Raw genomic sequence first — 12,648 nt, forward strand, 5'->3', positions numbered from 1 at the left:
GCTCTTCTGGTTCCTACCCTCCATGAGACTGTTTGCTCCTCTTTCTTTGTTCTTTCTAATTGTCTAAAATTCAATAAAACTTTATTCATATATAAAAAAAAGGACTTATTACTGCCTGCTCCCCACCCACCCCACCCCCAATTCTGTGGCTACAATGAATTTGGCTGTTAATCCTCATCCTTGATATGACTGACAGTAAGCAGTGACCGTGTGACCAGGACCTGTGCATCATTGCATCAGCCAGTTTGGTAGTGAACCCTGGTTGTTTTTCTCATTTGTAATAGCCTGACACATTGCCCTTGAAGGTCCAGTTTCCCAGGCTTGCAAGGTCTCTACTTCTCTAGACAAAGGTGAGTTTTATTTTCTGTCCTTTGGTTGGGGAGATCTTTTGCTGCTGTTAGTGATGTGGGAAAATGTTTTTTAAAATTGCCTAACTTTGCTCATGTGTCGGTTTTGCAATCTGAAACATGGCATGTTCAGCCCAGATTCAGTATCTAAGGCAGTCACCAGGAAGGTCCTCACTGACTTTCCGGGGCTTTTCAAGAAGTTTGATGGAGGAAACCGTCAGGAAGGTAACAGAAGTGCGGATCCCCGTAGACAGAGCATGGGAAATTCCAGTGTCTGAGCATTCATGCTCCCAGGGCATAAGGGGACTGGGAAGTACATGCTGCTTAGTTTGTATCAACAGCTGCTAGCAGAAGGTTGTTATTAGTTAGGGCAACCTGATGTTTTGCCAAAAATTTTGCATTTTTCTCTCTGTGTTTCATTTTCCCTGCTTCTTTAAAATCCCCTGGATATTCTGAGAGTGATTATTAAACCCAGAAACCTACTGATCCAACAGCAGTCGTAATTCAGCCCTGCTGCATATGCATCATATTCTCATTCCTTGGTATTTTTCAACACCTAGTTTAAAATACTCCTGTAAATGTATTTTCAGCTATAGGCCTTACGGTAAATGAGATGACTGCATTGCCATTTTCAGAAAGTTGTAGTAGGGATCTTGATGTTTGCATTTTTCATTTTTTGATTGTGTGACCCTGATGTGACATTAATAGCATCTTTGCATTTTATTCTCATGATGGCCCTGTCAGTATTCTGCTCCAGTATCCATTCCTTGCCACTGCCTTGCCCCTTATGTTACCTGCACATTTCTATTGATCTAGAGCCGGAATTCCCAAGATACAGGGTAGTGTGCTACCTGGTGTGCTGGAGTTGTAGCCTGTAAATTGTACCTAGTGAGGCATTGCTGTCGTACAGACACCTAGCCAAAAGCAGTGCCAGCTACACGACTTGACAGAGCTCCAGAGTGACTGTTTTATCGATAAAAGCAAAGGTTCAGGCCAATTTAATTGTAAGTGAAAGTCACTACTGAAATGCTTGAGTTTGCTGACAGCCTTCAACCTCAGCTGTGTCGTGGAGGTTGCCCACCGCAGCGGGTGCCACGGATGTTATTTTAAATGTCAGTACCTATCGGGTTTATTACCTTCCACCAGAGAATATCAGAAGGAAACTTGTTCTAGCACAAGTATTAACTCTACATTTGAGTGCCGAGACAGAGATATATCTATGAGAAGATGCTTCACACTTTAGAATTGGACATCTCTTTAGAGGCTGGTGTAGATGAGAGCTCGATTTAAAACATTCAGGAAATCTGGTCTGTAGACTGCCAGAAGTTTTTTCAACTTCCACAGCTTTTGGACTGGAATCTGCTGATTCATCTGAACTAAAAAAAAACACCTAAAATTACCCAGACACATGCACTTCAACAAACTCTTGCCAGAAGACAGATGAGTTTCCAGCAGAAGCCAGTCTAACAGATGGTGTCCCATCCAAGGCTGCTTGTCTTCCCCATGAGGACCTGGGATGCTCAGGAGATCAGTCCTCCTTATATCATGGTTTAGGTCCTCATGAAGAGTATCTCAAATCAGGGTAGCCTCAGATGGCACCAGGACTGAGGTGACTGGGAGATCAATTTGGTACTGGGCAGAGGAAATCAAACTGAGTTTTTTTTTTATCCTCTCCCCCTTTCAAAAAGGGAAAATAGCAGGGGAATTTTTGTACTATATTTCTGGTTTCGTCGAACGCATTGGTAAATTTTTGCAGGTTACTGGATTTTTCTGGGAAGCGACATTTTACATCCCAGCTTCATCTACTGTAGTCGTGCAAGTGCCTTTGTGTGTCCGCTCGCTAACTGGGCTTCTTCCAGCCATGGCGCTGCTGGTTCTTGAGAAAGTGGATGGGTCTGGGCATGTGTGTGCCAACAGCAAGTGCACCCAAAATGGTTCTTGTCTTAAGAGGGTTTTGAACACTTATAAGGCAGAGGGCAGGGAAAACGGAGGAAGCGGATCTCTTTCACGTGGCCGCTTCAGAGCAAACCCAGCAGGTCCCTGTTATTGATACAGCCTCTGTTAAAGGGGCGCCTGGGGCCGAGCTGGTGTGAGGATTGATGACTGAGTTGCCCTTCTCTCCGTGCTTTTTCCAAGTGCTGCTGATTGTCCTGCTGGCTTCTTGTTCTCCTGATGCCAGCAAAGCAGGGCTTCCCCACGGTGCCCTTGCTGCAGCTCTGCTGTAACACTCTGCTCTACACATCTGCCCTTGTTACAGATGTTCTGATGAGGGTCAGGAATATGGGTGTTGAGAGAGGGAATTCAGCATCACTGAGCTACATACATCTCTCCTCACGTGGGGAGCGGATGAACATCAGGGACAAAGCAAGCCTTGAAAGCCGGGACAGTGAAAGGCTGTGGCTCTTTTTTCTCAGATTATTTTCTTCTGTGTCTGCCTCTGCACATTGCAAGTGCTGGGACAATGTGACTGAGAGGTCTGTGACCTCCTGAGCACGGGAGAGCCCATGCAAGGCATTTCCTGAGCCTGGCACTGGCCCAGAGCTCCCGTTGCCACTGGTGGGCAGTGCAGAAAGTTTCATCAGGTCACCTACAGAGCGCGGAGGGGGAGTGGGGAGTAATATGTGGCAAGGGCTTTGGGCACAGGTTGGTGAATGTATTTTTGGGGGGAGGAGAAACGTGGTAGCCTTGGGCCTTCCCGACTCCAGGGCTCTGGCATATTTTCTCTGATGAGTTTCCATAGAAAACGGCAGCTAAAGCCCACTATTCCTTTCCCCGTGGTACAGCCTGCCCTGCTTTATAGAGCACAGCTGATGTGTAGGAACGGGACAGTGTGCGTGGCTGAAGATCAGACCCTTCACTAAGCCTTCTAATGCCATTTTCTGCTCGTTGTTTTTTCCCTGATTCCTTCCTTCCTCCCACTTCCTCTGTAACATGTTTGAATGAGAAAGTGGATTGCCAGGAAAGTTAATCTATCCATGTAAAAAAAAAAATAAAAAAAATCAACAAACAATACCACCCCCTGAAACAAATAGCAGCAAAGAGAGGAGATTAAGACGCACGGCTGGCTGACAAGTGATTCTTTAGCACTGGATGTAGTCTGGGTCAGCTCCTGGATTTGGACTTATTAAATCATACTTGGGGGAGGGATGATGACTTGCTTCCAGCTGATACGCTTTAATGGGAAAACCGACGTGGTGCATGCGCACAGAGAAGCGCTGGCTGAGGGACCTGATGGGGTAAAGCCCAGAGGCTCTGCAGTTCAGCTTCTTGCATTGAAACCCACCGTGTTTGGGGGCTGAGCCCCACAGCCTGCCTGCCAGCTTCCTGGGTACTATTAATAAGCGCAGAATTTCTCAGGTAGTTGGGGTTTTTTGTGGGTTTTTTTTTTTTTTTTTTTGTTGTTGTTGTTTGTTTGTTTTTTTAAGGATCTCAGGACACTTTGGCAAGCTATGTATGGCAATCACCAGGTCATTGTCCATGTAGGTATTTGAGATGGGGAGGGGCGTGATGTAGGTTACACCAGCAGTACTTTTAAGCTGTGGAGTTTCTAAGGTTGCACAGTAGCCTAGAGACTTTTTTTAATGCTCTACATCACTGTACAGCATTTCCACTCGTGATCCTCTTCTGTCTTCTCGAGCTGAGGCTTGTGGTGAAGGCACATGTGTGCCCCTGTGTCCCACATGAAGGACCAAGGGCAGCAGAGGCTAAAATTAGAAAAAGTAGAAAAGCCAGTGTGGCTTTAAACTCTTAAAAGTTAAGATGTACCACGAGGGATAGAAACTATCGCAGAAATGTGCCATGAACACCCATTAGTGCTTCTTCCTTTCGGCTGTGGTTTGGTGCTGGGACAAATACACGTAAAACCAAGGACCACCTTTTCGTGACACAAACCACGGAAATGGGTGAAAAGGGTGAGCAAGCACGTGGACCTCCCACCAGCTCTTCCCTGGTTTGCTCCATGGCTGCAGAAGGCAGCCTGTTCCTGCTGTCTGGGAACACAGTCTCCACAGTCACACTTTTCCTTGCTCATCTGGTGGGTGGGCGCATCCTCCACTCACCCATCCATGCTCGGGGCCACCAAAAGAGGTTGAACGCGGGCACGTAAGGTGTGCGGACACCCAGTGCCTTCACTCCCCCAGCCACCCAGAGCACTCATGGCAGTTGTTTTCCAGGCTAACCTGTTGCACATCTCTCAGATCACGGTGGGTTTTGCTGCGTCTGTCCTTCCACAAGTTGCACGCTGGTCTAGGGAAAGTTGGTTACTTCTGGGGGGGGGTGGTGGTGGTGGTGGTGTGTGTAAACAGGGGGGTCGGGGGCTCCTGCCCTCAGAGCAGCTGAGCACTGGGCGTACTCGCTCGCTCCGCATTTGGGTCACCAAGCTCGGCTCTGTTTGGTGGCTCTACGGTGACATCCTCCGGAGGGATGAAGAACCACAGCAGCTGGCCAGCTCGCCTGCACCAGGCTGCACCTCCGGAGTAGCTCCTAGGTTGGTTTTCCTTCTGGTCCTGCAAAGAATTCAGTGCTCTGCGCCCTGGCTATCAACACCTCTTCCTTTTTTTCCATCCCCAAGATTGTTACTTAGGGTCTGCCCTCACAACTGTGGTGTGTGCTGTGCTGTGGTGGGAAGGCTTGAGTGAGTCCCACAAGCAAATGGTTTTCACCTGCCTTCCCATTCCTCCTCATGTTATGATGGTCTGGGATTCAAAAACACGGGGAATGGGCTGGTACACGTGCCATGCTAGGGAAGAGGTGGGACAGAAACAGTGTAAAGAGCTGCTGCTTCCTTATTTAACTCTATCCACTGGAGCAACTGACTCCTGATGGGCTCACAGCTGACTTAAATTTGTCCTGCCTTGCTGTTGAGGTTGGGAGGAGCTGCCTGGTTGAGTTTGCTTCTCCATGCTGAGGCAATGCTTCAGAGCTTGGGGGAGCCCCCAGGGCGAGAGCCACTGCAAACGAGATCTTACGTGCCTGCCAAGCAGCTCCGGGGTTCCAAGGCTCCAGTGACCTTGTGAAACCAGTGCCCATGTCCATGCTCAGTAATGGGCCCAGTTAGTTGCAACATCAAGGACATCCAGAGTTTGCATTCAGATATGAAAGAACTTGCTCAGGCACGTTTGGTGGGGCTCTGGTTCAAAGGGCAAGCTGATTTTTTTTATTCATTGTATGCAAACCTCCCAAGTTTGATTTTCTTTTCAGCTACATGTGGGTGGGAAATAGGAAACATGACCTTAACAGATTTTAGATGTCACCAGGCTCCAAAGCTTTTCGTTTTGCAGAGAACCCTCTCCAGCCCCAGGCAGTGGGCTCCTGAGATATTCGAAATCAGAGCTTGGTTCCATATCTGTGTTTACCAAAAGCTGGTCTGCGAAATGTCCAAACCAACTGTGGTGGTAAGCCCAGCTATTCGACAAATATTGTTTGCCTTTGAAATACAGCTTATACTCGGGATTTCTGTGTTGTGCCCTCATTTCTATTTTTGTCGGTCAAGTCAAGAGCTTACAGCCCATGGGGCTTTTCTGGTAGCCTTTCAGCTGGGCTTCCATATAAACATTGTGCCCCATCTCTCCCCAGCACACACCAGATACACAGTACATCGAACCTTTCATTCAACTGAAGTTCCTTGTCCGCTGCCTGCGAGGGAGCTGCGGTGCCTGATGGCCGTGTCCTATTTCTAGGCATGGAGTCCAAGGTCTGTATTACAATTGATCAAATCAGTTTCCGAAAGTTTAAAATATTTTTTTATTCTTATTATTTTTGGCCACAAAGGATTCTTGGGCTGTAAATTTCTGTTTTGCTTTCTTTTACAAAGATTTTGGAAAGTTATCGGTGACTGTTTTGTAGATGGAATGGCCATGCATCTTTGCATTGTATTTCAGTTCTCGTAAGCAGCATTAGACTTGTGTTACTCAGATCTGTTGCAAATCCGCTGCTTGTTAAAGTGAATCACAGAGGGAACAGCCCTCACAAGTGCAACAGCTACACAGGGTAGTAGTGGGAGAGAACAGATACTAGGTGCAAGGCTGTTTAGAGCATGGTCACTATGATTCTTCCCAATGTATTAATTTATTTTAGGTCCTTTTTGCTGCTCATTTAAAGCTTCTGGTGATGTTTCTGCTGCAAAGCTATACTTCATAAACAGGAAGAGTATCCTGTTTCATACCAACAGGTTACCTTTAACACTTGCTACTATCAATGCTATTGAAGTCACTGGGAATGGCTCCACTCTTGCATTTCCTCCCCAGTCTTTATCAGAAATAGGATCAGGGACAAAATGAAATTGTGGTGTGACTTAGAGAAGAGAAACCTCTGTTCCCTTGCTCCAGCTGAGTGGCGCGCAATGAAATGAAGCTGTTAAACTGAAGGAGTTAACTTGGGGCAAAGGCTGATGTGTGCATGTGTGCATTGGGGGCTGAGAGCAGCGTAGTTCGTGTAGTTCGTTAGTTCGTAGTTCGATTTAGGTGAAATGAATGCAGGCAGTGTTAAGTTAACTCGAGGCAAGGGTATTCACCCACAGGAGCACCCCAGTGTACTGAACACTGGTTTGCAGGCCAGCGAGTATTGAAGCCATAAAACATCTTCATATAGTGAAGCCAAGTTATATTCACCAGCCAGTCAAATCTCAGCCACCAGGGAGTTAAATTCAAACTCCTTTCTGAGCTTAAATATAAATGTTCTTTGAATAATTCTTTACTTTGTAGGTGTGTGATTTATATCCTGTAAGGGAAGGAAATTACTCAAGAGGCTAGAAAAAAAAAGCATGTTAAATGAAGACAAATACATGGGGCACTTTTGGTCCAGCAAACTGGCTGCTGAGGAACTAGTCAGATCTGCGTTTCACTCTCAGCTTGTCATTGACTTGCTGCATGACCTGAGGGATGTAGGAATGCAGACACCCATCCTGGGGGGCCACAGCTGGATATTAGAGCGCGTGTCGGAGGCAGACCCCTTGGTTAATCCGAACATCGGAGTCTGAGCCTGAAAATGTTAGCTTTAGTCTCTCTGAAACTTTTGTTCCCCACCTGGAAAACTGATATAATTGTAAAGAACAAGCTTGAGAATGCCTTCAAAAATATCATCTAATCTACACACACCTGCACGTGCGCACATGCCCAAGCAACCCCATGGGGTCCAACCTAAGAGGTTGAACTATATTTAATTGCTTGCTGATAGATGGTTAACCTGCTCTTAAAGATCTCTGCTCAGAGAGTCCACAGTTTTACTAGGCACAGGGATAAAAGGGAATGCTTCCAATATTGGTTCTGACTGACCACCTTATAAAAGTTTTATTTTTTAAGGATAATCTACATATTTCTTCATATGTGCATTGCCAGCCCTGGGGATGCTGCAGAGGGGGTATGCTAGGAATACACAGATCTCTGTACTTATCATTCATTTACTTGCAACCAGAGACTAGGGTTTTCCTTAGTGCTAACCTGTCTTCAGGACTGCCTCGTTCCTTCGCTCTCCTCTGTCGGGGCTGCAGCTGCTCGAGGTAGATGACCAGCCACACTCAGAGTAGCTCTTCAGAAATGCAAGAAGGGATTTAATTCCATTCCAGTCACCTTTGGCAAGCCTGGTGGCTTCATCCTGTGGACGAGAAAGCCGTGGGGGGCCGGTTTTAGCTAGCATCTAGCAAACTCAATGCTGGGAGTGTTCATTAAGCACAGGAGAGCCGGGTATGACCTCCACAGGCAGAGCTGTGGTCAGCGTACAGCTGGCTAGCAGTCCCATCCCCCAGCTACGGCTGGGAGCTGGGGGTACCCAGCTAACCCCCGAGCCCTCCACAGACCTGGATGGAAAGACAAATGTTTTGCTACTTGGAGAAAAAGAGGGAGCGATGGGTTTCATGTTTCTGGTGCTTCTTGTACGAAGTGGAGAGCTTTGCTGATCGTGTCACATGGCCTTGAAAGAGGGACCAGCTGCTGGGTTTGGGGAGCAGCGGGTGGTTTAGGACTTGCTGCACTGGCTGGAGGAACATTGCTGAGCTACGGAGTGGCACAAAAGCCAGTCTGCTCTGTGAACTGGTGTCAGGACTTGGCCACTGCTGCACTGTGTGGTGGTTCCTCTTGCTGTCCGGGTACCAGGTAGAAGCATCGGCTCTGTTGCCCTGGCTGCTCCCAACGGGATGGCTGCAGCATTAACAGCTTCCCAGCAGGTTGGTAACTTGCAGTCAGGGAGTGTGCTCAGAGGTGAGCTGGGGAAAACAGCCATTTGTTGAGAAGATGTTGAGAACCTTCACAGTCAATACAGTTCCTTTGCACGGTGACAGCCACTGCACAGACAGGGGCGGCTGCATCTTTCTCTGTGCTGTCCCTCCTCATCCACCTTATCCCCAAGGCAGCTGTTCTTCCAAGCAGGTGTCCTATTCCCTCAGCCTCCTGCTCTCAAACGTAGGCCCCTCCGGATTTCTCCATCTTTCCTCTCTTCCATCCATATATCCTCTCCAGGCTATTCCCTCCCCTGGTGTTTGCCTCAGAGAGGACTTATCTCTTGTCACCCGCCTCTGCTTTGCCTCTCCTACTGCTGACAAGTCTGTTCCCTCTTTGTGGACTCTGCCATTCCTTCTCTTCCAGTCCCTCTCCCTGTCTTTTCCCTGTCCCCTACCCTCTTCAGTCCTGGTCCCCCAGTCCATGAGGCTGAAGCCTCTCCTCCAGTTCCCCTCACTCTCTGGCTTTCAGGTCTAAGGCCTTTCCCCCATCCTTCCTTCCTCTGCTCATCCATCTTCTGCCTCCTCCCAAATGCCTTCATCTCTCCCAATTTTCCCAGTTTTGTGGTGAGGGCCATTTAGCCCTAGTGTGGGTCTCTGAGGGAATTCAGGAGCCTGGCTATACAGTGAGCCCCATCATTCTACCAGTACCCAAAGACTTCGTTCTACCACCTCTTAAAAGAACAACTTAGTCCTGCCCACTCCTCCGTAAATCCGTGGTGAGGCAGCACACCTCGCCGTGAAAAGGGTGCCCGTGCGATGGGCAGCTGCGTATCTTGGTGTTTGCCCTCCCTCCGAGGCGCAGAGCTTCTGTGGGAATGCTGGTACCAACCCCTGGTGTCCCAAATGATGCGAGAATCTAGATCCACATTTCCCCACCCCTCCTCTAAGAGAGATGTAAATGGAGATATAAAGCAGCGTTCACGTCACCTGTCACTCATCAAGGATAGCAAATAAAATGTGCCATGAAAACAGCCAGCCCTGTTCCTGAGCTCTCCCGCCAGCAAGGCTTAGCAAGGAGGCCAGGCAGGCCATGGAGATGAGTTGTGGCTGGGCAAAGTGTGGGCTGAGCGAGCAGGAGCCAATGCTTGGAAGAAGCTTGCCCCGATACGATGCGGGCAGATTATCCTGTGTGGATATCTTGTGGACTTTGGTCTGGGGGGATGCCAAGGTAGCAGCCCCAGCTATCAACGTGTACCCTTACTGCAAGGTGTCAGAACCAGAGCTGGATGTTCAGTTGCCAGGTGGAGCCTGTAGTTTGGAGAAAAAAGGAAAAAAAAAGAAAAAAAGAAAAGAAAAAAAAAAGAAAAAGAAGGGAGGGAAAGGAGAAAACAAAAGGAAAAAGAGAGAAAAAGGGGGGGGAAAGGAAAAAAGAAAGAAAAAAAAGGAAAAAAGAAAAAAGGAAAAAAGAAAAAGAAAAAAGGAAAAAGAAAGAAAAAAGAAAAAAGGAAAAAAGAAAAAAAAGAAAAAAGAAAAAAGAAAAAGAAAGAAAAAAGGAGGGAAAAAAAGTAAAATAAAAAAAAGTAACACAGAGGAAAAAGGAAAAAAGGAAAAAAAGAAAGACTTTGGACAGCAAATAAATCTCAGTGACAGGGAATAAAATAGAGAGCACCGAGTTGTCATTTTTAATAGACTTTTTTCCTCTAGACCATGACTGCACTTAAACCCTTCAAAAACGACGCTTTCTTTCAGGGTCACCTCTGCAGGCCCGCCCTGCCCTGGCCCGGCTGCTGTCACCCCCGGGCCCCGGCGCTGGGCTGAGCCCCCCCGCGCCGAGCCGAGCCGAGCCGAGCCGGGGCCGCCGGCGGCTGGCGGGGAGGGACCGTCGGGGGGCAGCAGCATCCAGCGCTTCGGATCCTGCGCTCCAGGATCCCTCCCGGCTCGCTCCCGACCGCCGGGGCTTTGCGCCGCAGCTTCAGGACCCGACTCCTTTCCAAACCCCGGGCTTCCAATTTCTCCCCTTCTGTCCCAATAGCTGCGTGGGGAAGGAGCTGGCACCCTTCATTCGTGTCACCTTGGGTGCAACCTTCATGTATGCCAGAAAGGAAAAATCCTTTACGTTTCCTGGGAAGGGGCGAGGGAGACAGTGGCACTTCTAGCTGGGATCTGTCACCCTCCCGCTTTTGCAGGGAGAAGGGTCTGCCTGGGTGAGGGGCTGCGCCGAGCTGCTCCGAGGCGGGGGTGGCAGCAGGCAACACACAGTGGGAAGCAGCCAGATTTTAAATGCACAATTTCTTGCAAATTAGTGAAAAATATCATGTGTTTTGTTTGCAGATTAGTTCGGTTTGGGGTTTTTTTTGCAAGACTCACAGCTATGACACCCTACCACTCCCACCCCAAGGTGTCCCACAAGTAAAAACCATGACATTTGGTTAAATTTTACAGTTAGATAGGTAAATTATTTCACCTCCATAAATTCCTACCAAAGTAGTTTTAAGCAGCTACAGGCTTTTCCCTCTCATTCTTCCCTGCTGTGATGCAGCTTTGCTGTTCACTGTTTAACAGCTGCTGCTGCAAACCAGAAGCAGGTTTCATCTCTGTCCTAGGTGAAATGCTGCTTATTTTTTTTTTCTTTGTTGATTCTTTGTTTGTTTGTTTGTTTATTTGTTATCATGATAAAAGTGGTAGGAGCTTTTAAAGATAGAAAAAGGCCATGGCAGTTGTTCCAAGGAGTCTGCTCTCCTGAAGGATGCAAGAAGAGTTACAGTAAGATGAATGAGCGGGCACGCTTCACGTGTGCCTTTGTAGTTTCCTACTCAGCAATGTCTGTGCGGTTGGAGGAGCAAAGGAACGCTGGATTTGCTCGCAGGCATTTGAAAGAAAACCTTGGAAATCCAGATCTCATGGAGGGAGAGGTGTGGAGAATGGCAAAAATGGCTTTGCAGAAGGGGTCGGGGGCACATCTTTGGCCACAGGACCCTTTGGGAAGAGGTGAAAGGGCGACTGCTCAAGAGGCTTCAGCCGAGGTGCTGCTAAGAAAGCTGACAGAAGAAACAGGTGGGTGGAGGACGAGTTTTCAAGGTGAGGGCAAAATGCTTCAAATGGACTGCAAAGGGGAAAGAGAACTGGTCAAGAGAGGGCTTGGAGGTGTTTGAGCAAAAGATGTTGGAGAGGGTAATGGCAGCAGTGTCTTGAATAGACTGAGGCTCAACACGTTTTGTGGTCAAAGCTCAAGGTAATGCAGGTCTAGAAAGGTTTTGTTATTTTGTATACATTCCGAAGGTTCTGTAATGGGGCTTTTCTTGTACAAAGAATACAAATACCTTTCAAATGGCAGCTTGGAGACACGTAGAGCTGTTATTCAGCCTGTACTAGACCTCCTTCAAAACTCTCTGGCAAAAAAAAAGGAAGACGGTAAAAAGTTCATATGAAATTTCCATGCAATATTTTCATAGTAAACATATGCTTTTCAAGGGAAGGAACAGAAATGTTTTTCATCATGAAATGGTGAGGTTTGGCAGTTGTTTACTGGGTTTGGGTATTTTTTCCTTTTTCCTTCCTCTACCCACCACCATCTTCTGTCTTTGAGTTTTTCAATATAAAATCAACATTTTCTCCAGCTGGGGTCATTTACTATTCTCTCCTAGCTGCCAATGTGTTTATCTGAAATCCCAGCTGAGAAGGGCTTCGGATTTGCCTCTCTGTCATGAAATGGCTACACAGAGCAATGCAAACCTCAGAACTAAGAAAAGAAACCTTACAATTAAAAATGGTGCATCAGCCTGTGAAATCTCTTCCTAAGGGCACACCAGTGGTGCTGAGACACACACATAGTCCCTGTTGTTACCCGCCTGAGATGTTTTAGGGTGTTGCTGCCCTGGCATGCTGCTGATGGAGAAGCAGGACCAGCAGTGTTCAGAGCCCCCGTGTGAGGAGCAGCTGGATTTGGCAGTGCTGGCAGCAGCACTCAGTAACACAGTGATCTGATGTGAAGAACATCTGCTGGAGACAGATAACGGGGCGAGAGAAGCCTGCAGACTTGTTGAATGGTAACTCAAACTTCAGACTAGTGTTTGCAACACATTATGTTCTACTTCATCTACTTCCTTCTCTAGAGAGATGAAGGATGCTTACAAACACCCTGGAAACATG

General features: G+C 47.6%; 1 long non-coding RNA gene across 6 annotated transcripts in view; it reads left to right on the top strand.

Moving 5' to 3' along the window:
• Positions 1 to 257: 257 nt before the first annotated feature.
• Positions 258 to 12,648, top strand: part of LOC121088934 — an 87,693-nt gene continuing 75,302 nt past the window's right edge. For all 6 annotated transcript variants that reach the window (XR_005828081.1, XR_005828080.1, XR_005828078.1 and 3 more), the window contains exons 1-2: positions 258 to 350; positions 5,922 to 6,039. This is a non-coding gene — a long non-coding RNA (uncharacterized LOC121088934). The remainder of the gene's footprint in view (positions 351 to 5,921; positions 6,040 to 12,648) is intronic.

This window comes from Falco naumanni, chromosome 5 (assembly GCF_017639655.2).
Source record: "Falco naumanni isolate bFalNau1 chromosome 5, bFalNau1.pat, whole genome shotgun sequence".
NCBI lineage: Eukaryota > Metazoa > Chordata > Aves > Falconiformes > Falconidae > Falco > Falco naumanni.